The sequence below is a fragment of the Dromiciops gliroides genome, chromosome 6 (genome assembly GCF_019393635.1).
Source record: "Dromiciops gliroides isolate mDroGli1 chromosome 6, mDroGli1.pri, whole genome shotgun sequence".
NCBI classification, from domain to species: domain Eukaryota; kingdom Metazoa; phylum Chordata; class Mammalia; order Microbiotheria; family Microbiotheriidae; genus Dromiciops; species Dromiciops gliroides.
This window is the reverse complement of record NC_057866.1, coordinates 135,109,999-135,124,882: the sequence shown is the minus strand read 5'-3', so window position 1 is coordinate 135,124,882 and position 14,884 is coordinate 135,109,999. Positions and strand designations below refer to the sequence as shown.

Genomic DNA, 14,884 nt, shown 5'->3' with positions numbered 1-14,884 from the left:
TAATAATGATTATTTTAAAAGCATATGTCGGTGGCAGCTAGGTGGTGCAGTGGATAAAGCACTGGCTCTGGATTCAGGAAGACCTGAGTTCAAATCCAGCCTCAGATACTTGACACTTACTAGCTGTGTGACCCTGGGAAAGTCACTTAACACTTATCACCCCACAAAAAAACAACAACATATGTCCTGTGTTAATCTTTTACTAAATATTTTATTTTAATATTTTTATAAATGATAACAATATTTAGCATTCTTCTTTGCTTTATACATCTTTGTGTTGGATATTGGATATCAGAATTATATCTATCTAATAGAAAGTGTTCTCTAGTTTCAAAATTGTTAATTTAGTATAAAAGTTATCTGTTCCTTAAATGACTGATGAAGCTCTTTGTAAAACCATTTGGACTCTACTCTGTTTACCCCTTTCATTTATTTATATTTCTCTCAATTTCTTTTTCTGAGAGGATTGAATACAGGAATGAAGAATTCAATTCAAGTAAGTAAACAGTTATTAAGCACTTATTGGGCAACCAGGTGGCATAGTGGATAGAATGCCTAGGCTGAAGTCAAGAAGACTCTTCTTCTGTTTCAAATCTGGTCTCAGACACTAATTAGGTATGTGAACCTGGGCAAGCCACTTTTCCCTATTTCTCTCAGTTTCCCCATATGTTAAATAGGCTGGAGAAGGAAATCACAAACCACGCTAGTATCTTTGCCAAGGAAATCCCAAATGAGACTACAAAGAGTCAGACATGACTGAGAATACTGAAAAACATCATTACCACCACCACAAGAACAAGCAGCAACAACAATTTCTCTCTCTCTCTCTCTGTATATATATATATATATATATATATTCAGCTTGGCCAAGACATAGGAAAACATTTCATTCTCTATTGCTTTTCAAATGTGTGTATTATAAAAGAATTTTACTAATGAATGTGCCATCAGATGATATAACCCATGACGTGAAATCACAAAACAGTTTTAGAAAGGACCTTTTGTATCCATTTAAATAGAAAGATGAAATTATACACAAAAAGTCTACTGAAATAACTGATAAATTATAGCATAAGTTGTCTAGTGGGGAGCCCACTGTGTCACAAGACCGAAAATATTAGTTTTAGACTAATAACTAACTCTTTCTTTCTTTCTTTCTTTCTTTCTTTCTTTCTTTCTTTCTTTCTTTCTTTCTTTCTTTCTTTCTTTCTTTCTTTCTTTCTTTCTTTCTCTCTCTCTCTCTCTCTCTCTCTCTCTCTCTCTCTCTATTTGTTTTCTTTTTTTTTTTGGTGGGGCAATGAGGATTAAGTGACTTGCTCAAGGTCACAGAGCTAGTAAGTGTCAAGTGCCTGAGGCTAGATTTGAACTCAGGTCCTTCTGAATCCAGGGACAGTGCCTTATCCACTGGGCCACCTAGCTGCCCCCTCAGGTGTTTTTTTTAAGACTACTAACTCTTAGTTATAACTTCTTTATGTCAACTTTAAATATATCTGTCTGCCTTTTCCAATAACTGCTTCTATTTCTCTTTACATAGACAGTGCTAAGTAAGTCTAATCTTTCTACAAAATAATCCCTCAAGTACCTTAAGGCAGTTATCGCATGCATTTCTCCAACACTGTAAAGTTGGCATCTTCTTTAGGCTGTGTCCCCAATTCCTCCAAACAATCTTCATATTGCACTAATTTTAGACACTTCTTAAAATGTGGGACTAAAAATAAATAAAACATTCCCTTTATTAGTTTATATTGTTATTTCTCCTAAATCATACTGTTGACATCATTGACTTTGAATTCAACTAAAAACCACATTAAAAAAATAAATTGTTGCATATTTACATCTCCTGATTTTTCTACTTAGTATTTTTTGTTTTGTTTTATTTATTTTAACCTGAGGGAAGTATTATTTGTGTGTGTGTGTGTATACACATACACACATTATTATGCATACATACATATACATATATATGACGTATATTATAAAATGTTATGTAAGCACATTGATTATACTCTGGATACATTCCTACTAAGGGTCATTTATATTCTGAAATGCTTTCTAACTTTTCAATTTTAAACAATTTTGTTTGGTTGTGTAACATGACCTGTTGATTGGAGTGTGGTATATGTGCTACATATGACACATATCAATATGTAAACTACATTTAAACTATTATTCTATTAAAAATACTTCACGATATGTCTTTTTTTTTGCAGGGCAATGAGGGTTAAATGACTTGTCCAGGTTCACACAGCTAGTGAGTGTCAAGTGTCTGAGGCCAGATTTGAACTCGGGTCCTCCTTAATCCAGGGCTGGTGCTTTATCCACTGTGCCACCTATCTGCCCCCTACAATATGTCTTTAAGTAACTTATGACATTATGGAATTCCAAACAACCAAACTGGACATCACCATTTTTGGGGTTCATATCAACTTCCTAAAATATCCCCAGTAATAGTTTCTGTTCTAGTCTATTAAAATTTAATTAAAGAATCAAAGGTAAGTGTTTTGCCTTTTTTGAATTAAATGTAAGGGGTATTCTTCCTCTTTTAACAATGGGAATTATTAGTTATAGAGGTAGAAGAGAGCAGAAGAAAGAGTTGAGAAAGATGGGAAAGTAGGAGAAATAACTTCATGACTCTGATGTGCTATAAACCATTCTAATTCATCTTCTCTTGGACTTCAAAAGGAGGTTTAACAGCAGTTTGGTTCGGTTTTAGGCTCAAGGACAATATTATAATCACTTATCTCTACATATGATATGATATGATAATATCTGACATTAAGATTATGTTCCTAAAGATGGTTGAATTTGTTGAATTAACAGTTTAATAAAAACAAAATAGAACAAAAACAACACCACTATTGTTGTTTTATATATATATATATATATATATTTTTAGTGAGGCAATTGGGGTTAAGTGACTTGCCCAGGGTCACACAGCTAGTAAGTGTTAAGTGTCTGAGGCCGGATTTGTACTCAGGTACTCCTGAATCCAGGGCCGGTGCTCTATCCACTATTGTTGTTATATATTAAAGCCAGATGTTAATCTTTTTTTTTTTTACTCAACACTCAAGATTTTTTTTAAAAAAATTTTTAAATAAAAAAACATAAATCTTTGAAAAAAGTTTTTTTTTCAATTTTTCCTTAAAAAGACTTTCAGGACCATGTTAATTTTTCAAGGTTTACATGAATAATAGGAAGAATAATTCTATATGTGGGCACTCTAACTACACATGGATCTGAAGTTTACAGTCAAGAACATAAAGAGAAAGAATAAAAAAGTGACATTTTCTTGCATTCAAATATACAGAAGCAGGTACCTTTGTTCTTTTTTTTTTTTTTTCCCTAAATATACCCCTATGGGGGGGTGGGTAGAGCAGAAATGGCAGAGAGAAGCCAGGAAGTTCCCTGAGCTCTACAGTTTTTCCCTCAGAAGCAATACTTAATTAAGCTTCTAAATGGATTTTGGAAGTACAGGAACTACAAAAAGACAGAGAGACACAATATTCCAAATTGAGATAATTTAGAAGACTTCAGGAAAGGTCAGTCTTACTTGGATAAAAGGGGAGGGCAACACAACTCAGCAGAGCATAGAGGGGGTATGGACAAGTTAGTAGGAGGCTCTTAGCCATAGCACAGATCAATAGCTGAGGCCCATTGTTCCTGGCTTGCTGAGCCTGTGAGACCCTTCTTACCCTAATCCTGGTTGAGAGGGCAAATTGCCAGTTAGTGAACCACCCACAGGACAGGTGCATTTAGACCAAGCCATCTCAGCACAGAGGCTAAGCCCCGAGCAGTGAGGAATCTGCAAGAACCCATAGGCTTCAGAGCAGAAAACCAGTGATCAAGTTCCTATCCCCCAGAACAAGATGCTTGCAACAGTGGCCCCTATGCCCCAGGAGCAGATCTCAACTTTAAAAGTCACAAAATGGGCTAACATATAAGAAAAAAAACAGAAAAGGGCCCTTACCTTAGACAACATTTTTGGTGACAAGAAAGACAAAAACAAAAATTCAGATGAGGACAACACTGTTAAAATGCCTAAAAGTGAAGCCTCAAGGGGGGGAAGATGAATTGGTTTCAAGACAAAAAAAAAGCCTTCTTGGAAGAACTCAAAAGGAATTTTAAAAATTAAATAAGTACTCACTTCGGCATCACATATACTAAAATTGGAACGATACAGAGAAGATTAGCATGGCCCCTGCGCAAGGATGACACGCAAATTTGTGAAGCGTTCCATATTTTTTGGGGGCAGCTAGGTGGCCCAGTGGATAGAGCACTGGCCCTGGAGTCAGGAGTACCTGAGTTCAAATCTGGCCTCAGACACTTAACACTTACTAGCTGTGTGACCCTGGGCAAGTCACTTAACCCCAATTGCCTCACTAAAAAAAAAAAAAAAATTAATTAATTAAGAGGTATAAGGGAAAAAATAGGAAAAGAAATGACATAAATGAGAGTTACACAAAAAAATTATGCAAAAAAAGAGTCAACAGCTTGGAAAAAGAAGCATAAAAAATGACTGAAGAAAACAGTTCCTTAAAAAATACAACTGTCCAAATGGGAAAAAAAATTCCCTGAAGAAATCAATTCATTCAAAAGTAAAACTGACCAAATGGAAAAGGAGGTGCAAAAGCTTACTGAAGAAAATATTGCCTTAAAAATTAGAATTGAGGGGAGGCTAGCTGGTGCAGTGGATAAAGCACTGGCCCTGGATTCAGGAGTTCCTGAGTTCAAATTCAGCCTCAGACACTTGACACTTACTAGCTGTGTGACCTGGGCAAGTCATTTAACCCCCATTGCCCTGCAAAAAAAAAAAAAATTAGAATTGAGGGGCAGCTAGGTGGATAAAGCACTGACCCTGGGTTCAGGAGGATCTGCATTCAAATTCCACCTCAGACACTGTGTGAGCCTGGGAAAGTTCCTTAACTCTCATTGCCCTGCCAAAAACAAAAGAAAACAAACAAACCAAAAGCAAAAAATTAAATTGGGCAGATGGAAACTAATGACTTCACGAGACACCAAGAATAAGTCAAACAGAATCAAAAGAATGAATATACCTCTAATAATTATTACAAAATCAGAAACACCAGGTGGATAATCACAGATATAGGGGCTTCAGCAGATAAATAGCAGTGAGTATCATTCTGTAGATCATAAGATGATACAGTTATAGATTTAGAACTGGCAGGGAATTTGAGGCCACTTAGTTCCACCCAAATTCCCACTTTCACTTTGGAGATGATAAAAAATAATTATGATCTTACCTAAACACCTCTACATGGAGGAAGTCTGTCATTTCAGAATATGAATTTCTGGCTTTATTATATTAATTATATTAATTTTACAGCTAGTCAAAATATGTATTTTATTTTACCTGAGCCTCCTATCACACATAATAAATGCCAAATTATCTATCCTATTTAGCATAGCAAGAAGTTTTCTTAACTTAAATAAGTCAAGCTATAATGTTTTAAAGAAGACAGAATATTATTTCTCTGAGGCTCATAGGCTTTTGACTATTAAATATAAGGAAAAAAATAATCAATAATGAAGATATATTTCTGGCTGTTCACAAATCTATGTTCAATAGAAGATCATCCAAGAAATTTATATCTAAAAAGATATATTCCTTTAATCAAATGACATTCATAGTTTCAAATACTTTATCCGCTCACCCAGAACCACTAGTACAAAGAATAATCAACAAATTCATAGTCTTGAATTATTCCCAAACAGGACAATTCTTTCTTACAGAAATTGATGTTGTATCGTTATTGAAGAGAAAATGAGTCTGAAAATTATGTGATTTTATTAAAAATTGAATATAGGGGGAGCTAGGTGGCACAGTGGATAGAGCACCGGCCCTGGAGTCAGGAGGACCCGAGTTCAAATCCAGCCTCAGACACTTGACACTTACTAGCTGTGTGACCCTGGGCAAGTCACTTAACCCCAATTGTGTCACCAAAAAAACCAAAAAAACCAAAACAAATACAAAGATTGGCACACTTTTGTCATAGGAAGAATCTGAGAATGTCTCACTATATCTTTCTGACCTTACATGTCATAAATTTAAATCATGTGCCATTTCCAATCATCCACTGAAGAGGGTAGGATAGTCTTTTTTTTCCTTGTTATATAGTTGTTTATTGGAAAAAGTGGGCTGAGGAGGGCTCACTAGATTCTCCACAGAGAAACAACACCACACAAGTTAAGAGTGATGAGAGAGGTCAGCACAAAGCTCTGGGATCTCAGCCTCTTCCTGGACCGTGAGGGATGGTCCGGAGTGTTAGGGCATACCCAGGTGAAAGGTCTTGACTTAGTAGGCATGCTTAGAGACAGAGTGACTCTCTGCCTGCAGCTCCTGACTTTCTACTTGGAGTATACTTGCCTTGAGCAGCTTGGCTATTAGCCATGGCCTGCCTAATATATTCTTCTTTCCACCCCAGTTCTTAAGGGCAGATGCCTGCAGGGCTCAGGCATAAGAAAAGGTCAGGGCCCATGGTTAATGCAGGGGGCAGGTGTTGATGGTATTGAGGTTGATGGAGGCATCCTCCTCACTCTGACCCCCAGACAGGAAGGTGATACCAGTGACTGCAGGAGGCACAGTTCGGGGAAGGGCAGTTACACTTGCCATCGTGATCTCCTCATGTGAATATTTCTGAGTGCAGGTGTGGCCAGGGGTGACCATGTTAGGCTTCAACAAGGTCGCTTCCAGATAGACATGGTGGTCACTCAGAGCTTTGTAGACAGCAGCCAGAACCTTCTCAGTGACATACTGACAGGACTTCAGATCATGTTCTCCATCAGGGAAGATCTCTGGCTCCACAACGGGGACAATACCATTCTGCTGGAAAATGCCAGCATTCTTCATGATGGCAAGTGGGGAAGGTGTATTATCCCCAATCTTCAGTACACAACACCACTTGGCAAAGTCAGCCCCATCTTTCTTATACTAGGCACAATGCTCACTCATCCCATCCAGGTCTTGGGTGGTAGTCTCACCATTGGTCCCTGCCAGGGGCACTACACCTTTGTCCACCTTGATACCCATAATGCCACCCTTTGCCTTTATGACTCTGGGGAAGGGAAGACCATCATTGGCTTTCTGATAGAGTGTCTCATGGAAAAGGATAACACCTCCAATACAGGAATTCACTTGACCATCTGCTGTCAGATGCAAATGCCTATAGAGGCAACGATTTCCCTCTGTGTTTTCAGTTCCAATGGACTGCAGCCGCTTTGCAATGCTACAGTGGACTCATCTGCTGCCAAAATTCCCTTGCCCAGAGCAACAATTTGGTGAGCTATGTCAGACAGTTCTTTCTTTTGCTCTGGCAAGGCATGTTTTCCTTGGCTGTGCTGGTAGTTTCCTAGCCTCTGGAAGTAGGCTGTGGCTCTCAGTGGTGTGCTTATCCGCAGGATGCAGACCTCTTAGGGTCGGGAGCTGAACTTTTGCAGGATAGTCTTGATATTATTAGAGAGAAGAGGCCAAAATATATCCGTGGGTTCTTGATCCATTTATGACCACTAAAATTTATTTTTGCCATGTATCAATGGGTTCCCCCTCCCTCTTTCAGGTATATGTAGCAGTGTATCTTAATTAATTAATTCCCTGCTGAGGCAAGATATCTTTCATCTTTTTTAAAGAGGCAGTATAATGGGATTTGCTCTCAGGAAGCTGGACAAAAGTGACTGGACAACGCAACTTGGCATAGCAGATAAGACAATACTCTTGGAGTCTGGATTCCAGTTGTGCCATAAACTTTTATTTTACTATTTGATCCTATATAGGAAACTTCCCTCTCTGTCTCATTATCTATATAAGAGAGTCAAATTTGATGGCCTTAAGGTCCTTTTGAATTCTGGGTCTGTGATTCCATGATCTACAATAAATATAGGAACTAGAATAGAAGCAAACAATGAATTAGTCACTTTCAAAATAGAAAAAGGGATAAAAATTAAACTAAATTAACATGCTAGTCAAAGGGATTTAAGAATAAAATTAAATATATTACATTTTCCCCAAAATAAATAATTTCTTGTACTCAAACATATAAGTATTCCTTAAATTTTAAATGTATCAATCTAGCCCTGAGTCCACTCTTGAAGTTATGTAAAGGGAGCTTGTAACGGGTTGTTTTAACAGCTCAGTATTCTTTACCCGATCCATACCCTTGGAATTTAATAAAGTCACTATTGATTTCTTTTCCCATGCTACAGTGTAGGAGATTTGTATTTTTCAAATTTGAAAAGTTAGACCATATCAAGAGTAGCTGATACCAGATCCCAAACCTAAGACAAAAACATTGGAAAACACACAAAGCAAATTGGTTTCAGAGGCCCCAAAGCTTTGTTAGGTAAAGGAAGTATTTTTTTTTCTCTTGTGTTGTTCAAGTTAACAAGTCAAGTTAAGAGTTTTTAAGTTCCTATCTCTATCTAGAGTTATACTAGGCACTTCTAGCAAAGTAAAATTCTAGATCTATGCCCTTGAGAAATGTATTCTAGTCAAGGAGACAAGATTAACATGGATAAAAAACAAACAAAATGAAACAAAAACAGTAACAGCAACAGTAAGAAATCAGGTTCTAAATTAAGCATTCACAGTTTTGGGTTTATAGAAAAATTAACAAGCTAAATTGTACTGTTCATGGAGGAGAAAAGACTTTAAATTCATTTTAAAGCAGTTATAGGATTTTGACAATATTGAGAAGGGTAGAAAGAAAAGTATGGGTAAAGCAGCATGGCCACCATTGTAATGTAGCTTCTATTGAGAGAAATATAGTTCAAACCTTCACCCTTTAGGTCAATGAAGCTCCAGAGAATAATCTAAGTGAAGTTGAAGTGTGGAGGGAGTTTAGGAGGGTGAAAGGGGAAAGCAAATACAGCTCATGGCACAGCAAATAGAAAGATTAACTGGAGTCCAGAAGACATGAGGTAGAATCTAACCTCAAATGGTTATTATCTGTGTGACCCCAGGCAATTCAATTTACCTCTGTTTTCCTGAGTTTTCTCATCTGAAAAATGGGGATAGTGATAGTACCTACCTCCCAAAGTTATTGCAAGGATCAAATAAGATATTTGTAAAGTTCATAACATAGTGACCAACACATAATAGGGACTACATAAATGTTAGTTGTCATTACTGATATTTATTATTATTATTATTATTACTATTACCATAGTAGTGATCCTATCACATGAAGAAAACAAAGATGGCTTATGAAAACATTGCTGGCACTATTGATAGAAATTGAGAACCTAGGTTTGGTCAAGGGATGATACTATTATAAATTTGTAATTTGGTTTTCCTATCCTAATACCTTATTGTTCCATGAAACTGACCCTTTGTTATTCCAGGCGAGGTCAACACTGAATAAACTTTGGTAGCTTCCACCATGATAAAAGGGCTCAAATATCAGCCAGGTGACAATCTGAATCTGCTGTTCAAAGGACCAGTATAGCAAAGCACAGCAAATCTAAGTCTTAACAAGCTGCCTACTTGGTAATTCTCCTTTAGCCATGGCAACCTAGGAACAAACTGACCCTAAGGTCAGTCAGGTTCCCTTGTATTTTTGCAATGCTAGTGGCAAAATAGTGACGGAAATGACAAAAGATGTTAAGGATAATAAAAACTTTCTAATTGTCAATAAACATTTACTTAACTTTTAGTACTCTCAGTTTGTGATCCTTGTAAACATGTGACTACAGTAAGGGAATCATGCTGAACAAAATATTTTCCTTATGAAAAAAACCAGAATTTTAACAGAAAGTTGTACCTAAATGAAAGATTAATCTTTCAACCAATAAAAATTTATTAAACACTCAATATGTGTCAGGTACAGTCAGCTGGTGGCTTAGTGGATAAAACACTGGGCCTGGAGCCAGGAAGACCTAGGTTCAATTCCAGCCTCAAAATCATCCTAGCTTTCTGACCTTGGATCAATCACTTTACCTGCAACTGCCTGATAAAATGGATCCACTGGATCAACTACTCCAACATCTTTGCTAGGAAAACCTCAAATGTGGTCACAAAGTATTCAGACATGAGTGAAATGACTCAATGACATTAACAACCACATGTGTTAGGCATTGGGCTATGTGCTTGAGATACAAATTCAAAAATGAGGTAGACTCTGATCTCAAAAGGCTTGCCTTCAACTGAGGAGATATATACTTGATACATAAATTACATATATTGATACATAAACTACATACATACAGAATTAGTATACAGTGATGGTAAGAGGCATTAACAAATGGAACAAACAGATTTGTCTTTGTGAAATTTGATGTGGAAGGCTGTATAATATGATCTTAGTCCTGGAGGGAGCTCTGGGTTCCAAGACTGTGTTACACATTCACTTTGGAGAGAGGTAAGTAGAATTTAAAGATTTGGCTTAATTATGAGACTAGTTGGGGGAAGCATTTCTAGGAAAATGATCATCTTATGGCCAAGGATCAGGGCTGAAAAATGTTCTAAAATTTATCTACTAAAACTCTTCATTTAAAAAATTAAGACACTCAGGTCCAGAGTTGTGTTTTTTTTTTGTTTGTTTTTGTTTTAGTGAGGCAGTTGGGGTTAAGTGACTTGCCCAGGGTCACACAGCTAGTAAATGTTAAGTGTCTGAGGCTGGATTTGAACTCAGGTCCTCCAGAATCCAGGGCCGGTGCTCTATCCACTTTGCCACCTAGCCACCCCACAGAGTTGTTAATAGTTACGCAGGGAGTAGGTTGCAGAGACAGAATTTGCACTCTAGTCCATTGTTCTTTTGCAAATTAATGATTATCATTTTAAAAAAGACCAAAGTGAAGATAAACAAACACTGTGTATCAGAATCAATTGTAGAAAAGAAAATTTCTGTTAAGACCTGGACAATCTTAATCTCCCCAAATTTAACCATCATATACTTTAAAACACAATGACTTCAATGTAAGGTGAGCTAGGTAGGTGAAGAAAATTTTGTTGAAACTATCAGTCAGGTTGAAAATTAAAATAGCCAAAGCTTGATTCACACCATCAATTTACATCTTTCACTGTATTTTAAAAATATTTGTCATGGGCAAATTTTATTAAAATAGTGCAGCCATATTCTTTTACATTAATTTAGCATAATTTGTTTATCCATTTCTCACTTAAATGGTGTCTACTGTGTTTCTAGAATTTGTGGTAACATCAAAAGTTCTGATATGAATATTTTGGTATATATGTGATCATGTTTTTCTCCTTCCTTTGTCTCTTTGCTGTATGTAGTCATCATTATGGTCTCTAAAGCAAAAGAATATGAACAATTTAATGAAATTAGACTAAGTCCACATTATTTGCTACAATTTATCCCCTACAATTTAAGAGCAATTTGACCAACTCAGTTTGGATCTCACTGCATCAAGCTATACATAGTCTAAAGCAAAGCTCCAGTATGATTTTCCATTCCGGTAGTACATATACAGGCATCTTTTCCATTCTTGTACTGAATACTATCAAAGAGAACTCCAATAAATGTACATAGATTTGAAGATTTTGGGGGTAATGAAAAGAGAAAAGATGAGAAAAGAGAAAAGATAACCTTGTGCTGCCTCTTTCTCATGCTTCAGGAAAACATACTTCTCCTTTTGGGATATGAGGTCCTTAAGAGCAGGAACTGTCATGTCTTTTTGTTTGTATCTCCAATGCTTAGCACAATGATTTGCCCATAGTAAGTGCTTAAAGTTTTTTATTGATCATTCATTTTACCCCTTTGAAAGGGAATCACCACTGAGTGATATGGATCTAGGTCATATTTGTATCCATAGGAAATGGGCAAAAAAAGCAAAGTTCATTTATTCCACAGTTTTGTCCAGGGCTAGCTGATAAAATCAGCATCTGATCAATGAGAAGAAATTTAAGAATTATATTCATTTCACAAATAAGAGAACCAATACAAAAAGGTCAAATGATATTAACAAGGTCATATAAGCATATAGCAATGGATTAGACTATATCTCCTCAAGTCCAGTCACATTCCCACTCCATTAATATATTTCCAATCATATGAGGTATTTCCTAGGAATTGAAGATATTTTTGCAAATCACTTAAACTTCCAAGGCTCAGTTTATTCATATGTAAAAATACAGATTTCTATAGTAGATATCCCTTCTATTTCTTTATCTATGACCCTAAGTCTCTTCTGATGTCTTTTATGGTACAAGTAAGCATAAATTTAAACACGAGTGTGAACAAAGGAAAGGTGTGTGTGTGTGTGTGTGTGTGTACACATACCTACCTACATACATACATATATGTGTGTGTGTGTGTAATTGATCATATCTGTTTGAATCTCTTCCAAATTAAAGTGAATTATCCCATCACTTTTATAGCAGCAAAGCTTTCCATTTAACCACAAAAATATAAGAATTATATGAGACCTTCTACAAAACAAGAAAATGCACATACAATGGTATGCCTTATTGCAATTCTGAGGGATAGACATAGAATCATCTGACAAATTTCAAATACTCTCATCTGTCAGTTTAACTCTCTAAAGCTTCAGAATATCTCATATTTAAGACAGCTGACAAGTTTAATTTACCTCATTATCCATTGTTCAAAGGTAAATTAAGCAAAAATATCCAATTTAAGATAAGAATGTAAGGTTTTTTCCAGAATCTTTTCAGATACTCTCTTTAAAATCAAAGGATGGCATCTGAAGAGAGCATGTCTTTAGTCTTATAGAATTAAGCATTCTTACCTTAAAATAATACCTTATCCTCCCATGGTTAAGTATTTGCATCATCTCCTTAGTATATTGGCTCATGCTTTCCATTCACTTATTGAAAAGAATTCCATGAAATGAATTCTTCATTTATGATTTAAGAAGGATCCAATGGGGGGGGGGGCAGAGCGAAGATGGCAGAGGAAAGACATTAAATGCACAGAGCTCTTAGCCTGTACCAGATAGTGTTGATGACTGCCTCTTTATAGTAAAGCTCCAGATTTGGTACAGCTAACCCACCTTCCCGTGCATTTTTTTCATTATTTCCCTGGATATTCTTGACTTTTTGTTTTTCCAGATGAATTGTGTTATTATTTTTTTCTAGCTCTATAAAATATTTTTTAGGTAGTCTGATTGGTATGGCACTGAATAAGTCAATTAATTTAGGTAGAATTGTCATTTTTACTATATTAGCTCTGCCTATCCATGAGCAATTGATATCTTTCCAATTATTTAGATCTGATTTGATTTGTGTGAAAAGTGTTCAGTAATTGTGTTCATAGAGTTCCTGGGTTTGTCTTGGCAAGTAGGCTCCCAAGTATTTTATATTCTCTACTGTTACTTTAAATGAAATTTCTCTTTCTATCTCTTGCTGTTGAACTTTGTTGGTCATGTAAAAAATGCTGATGATTTATGTGGATTTATTTTATATCCTGCTACTTTGCTAAAGTTGTTAATTGTTTCAAGTAATTTTTGAGTTGATTCTCTAGGATTATCTAAGTATACCATCATATCATTTGCAAAGAGTGATAGTTTTGTTTCCTTCTTACCTATTCTAATTCCCTTAATTCCTTTTTCTTCTCTTGTTTGCTAAAGCTAACATTTCTAGTACAATATTAAATAATAGAGGTGATAATGGACATCCCTGCCTCTAACTTATCTCCATTACATATAATGCTCATGGATAGTTTTAGGTAGATACTGCTTATTATTTTAAGGAAAGTTCCACCTATTCTTAAGCTCTCTAGTGTTTTTATTAGGAATGACTGCTGTATTTGTCAAAAGCTTTCTCATGCACAGAGCTCCTGATACAATTACCCCAAAAACAGCAATAAAAGAACCCCTGGAGCAGAAAAACTCAAAAAATATGGGCTGAGAATATCTTCCAGCCATAGACAAGATTAAATGGGGGACATGCTGGGCTGTGTGTAAAGTCCAGTCCCATGATTATGCTCACAGTCACCCCAGGCACACCACATCAGAGGAACTTACCCCTGACCCTCTGAATCTTTTGGAACTGAGCTTGTGGTCGGGTGAGAGGGCTGAATGGCTGGCTGGGTTGGGGGGAGTACAAAGGTGTCAGCAAGACCTAGGGAGGAATTTGGCTGTCCCCCCCCCAGCAGGGAACCAGGAATAAATCCTGAGCGGTGGGAGGCCCAGGTTGGGGAGAAGTGCAGGCTCCTTGAAGCTAAGAACCACAGCACAGAAAGCTTTGCTTAGTTGGTTAATTAGTAAGTTGGCTTGAGGTTATCTTTGGACCAGGGAATAGGCCAGGGGAGAGAAAAACCTGCCCTTCCTCAAACTGAAACACCTGGGACCCGCTGAAGCTTAGGAAAGTATAGCACCAGTGAGGGGTTAAAAGTCAAGTAAAACACAGCAAAATGAGGAAAGAAAGTTGAGAATTATAGAAAGTTTCTTCACTGACAAAGAAGATCAAGGTGCACCCTCAGAAGAGGATAACAACATCAGGGCCCCTACATCCAAAGCTTCCAAGAAAAATATGAATTTGTCTCAGGCCATGGAAGCACTCAAAAGGGACTTTGAAGAGAAAGTAGGAGAGACAGAAGGGAGATTTAGATAGGTAGAGGAAAGAATAGAAAGAGAAATGAGAGAGATGCAGGAGAATCATGACAAAAAAGTCAACAGCTTGAAAAGCCAAAAGGAAAAGGAAATTAAAAAGCTGTCTCAAGAAAATTATTGACTAAGAATTAGGATTGAACAAATGGAAGCTAGTGACTTTATGAGAAACCAAGTCAGAGTAAAGCAAATCCAAATGAATAAAAAAAATAGAGGGCAATACAAAATATCTCCTTGGAAAAACAGCTGACCTGGAAAATAGATCTAGAAGAGATCATTTGAAAATCATTGGAATAGCTGAAAACCATGACCAAAATAAGAGTTTAGATAATATCTTCCA

At 36.6% G+C, this 14,884-nt stretch overlaps 1 non-coding gene and 1 pseudogene across 1 annotated transcript; one reads left to right on the top strand and one right to left on the bottom strand.

Moving 5' to 3' along the window:
- Positions 1-4,136: 4,136 nt before the first annotated feature.
- LOC122733204 lies at positions 4,137-4,243 on the top strand. Its single transcript, XR_006353788.1, has one exon. It is a non-coding gene; the product is annotated as a U6 spliceosomal RNA (small nuclear RNA).
- Positions 4,244-6,326: 2,083 nt separating this feature from the next.
- On the bottom strand, positions 6,327-9,518 carry LOC122732089 (annotated as a pseudogene).
- Positions 9,519-14,884: the final 5,366 nt, after the last annotated feature.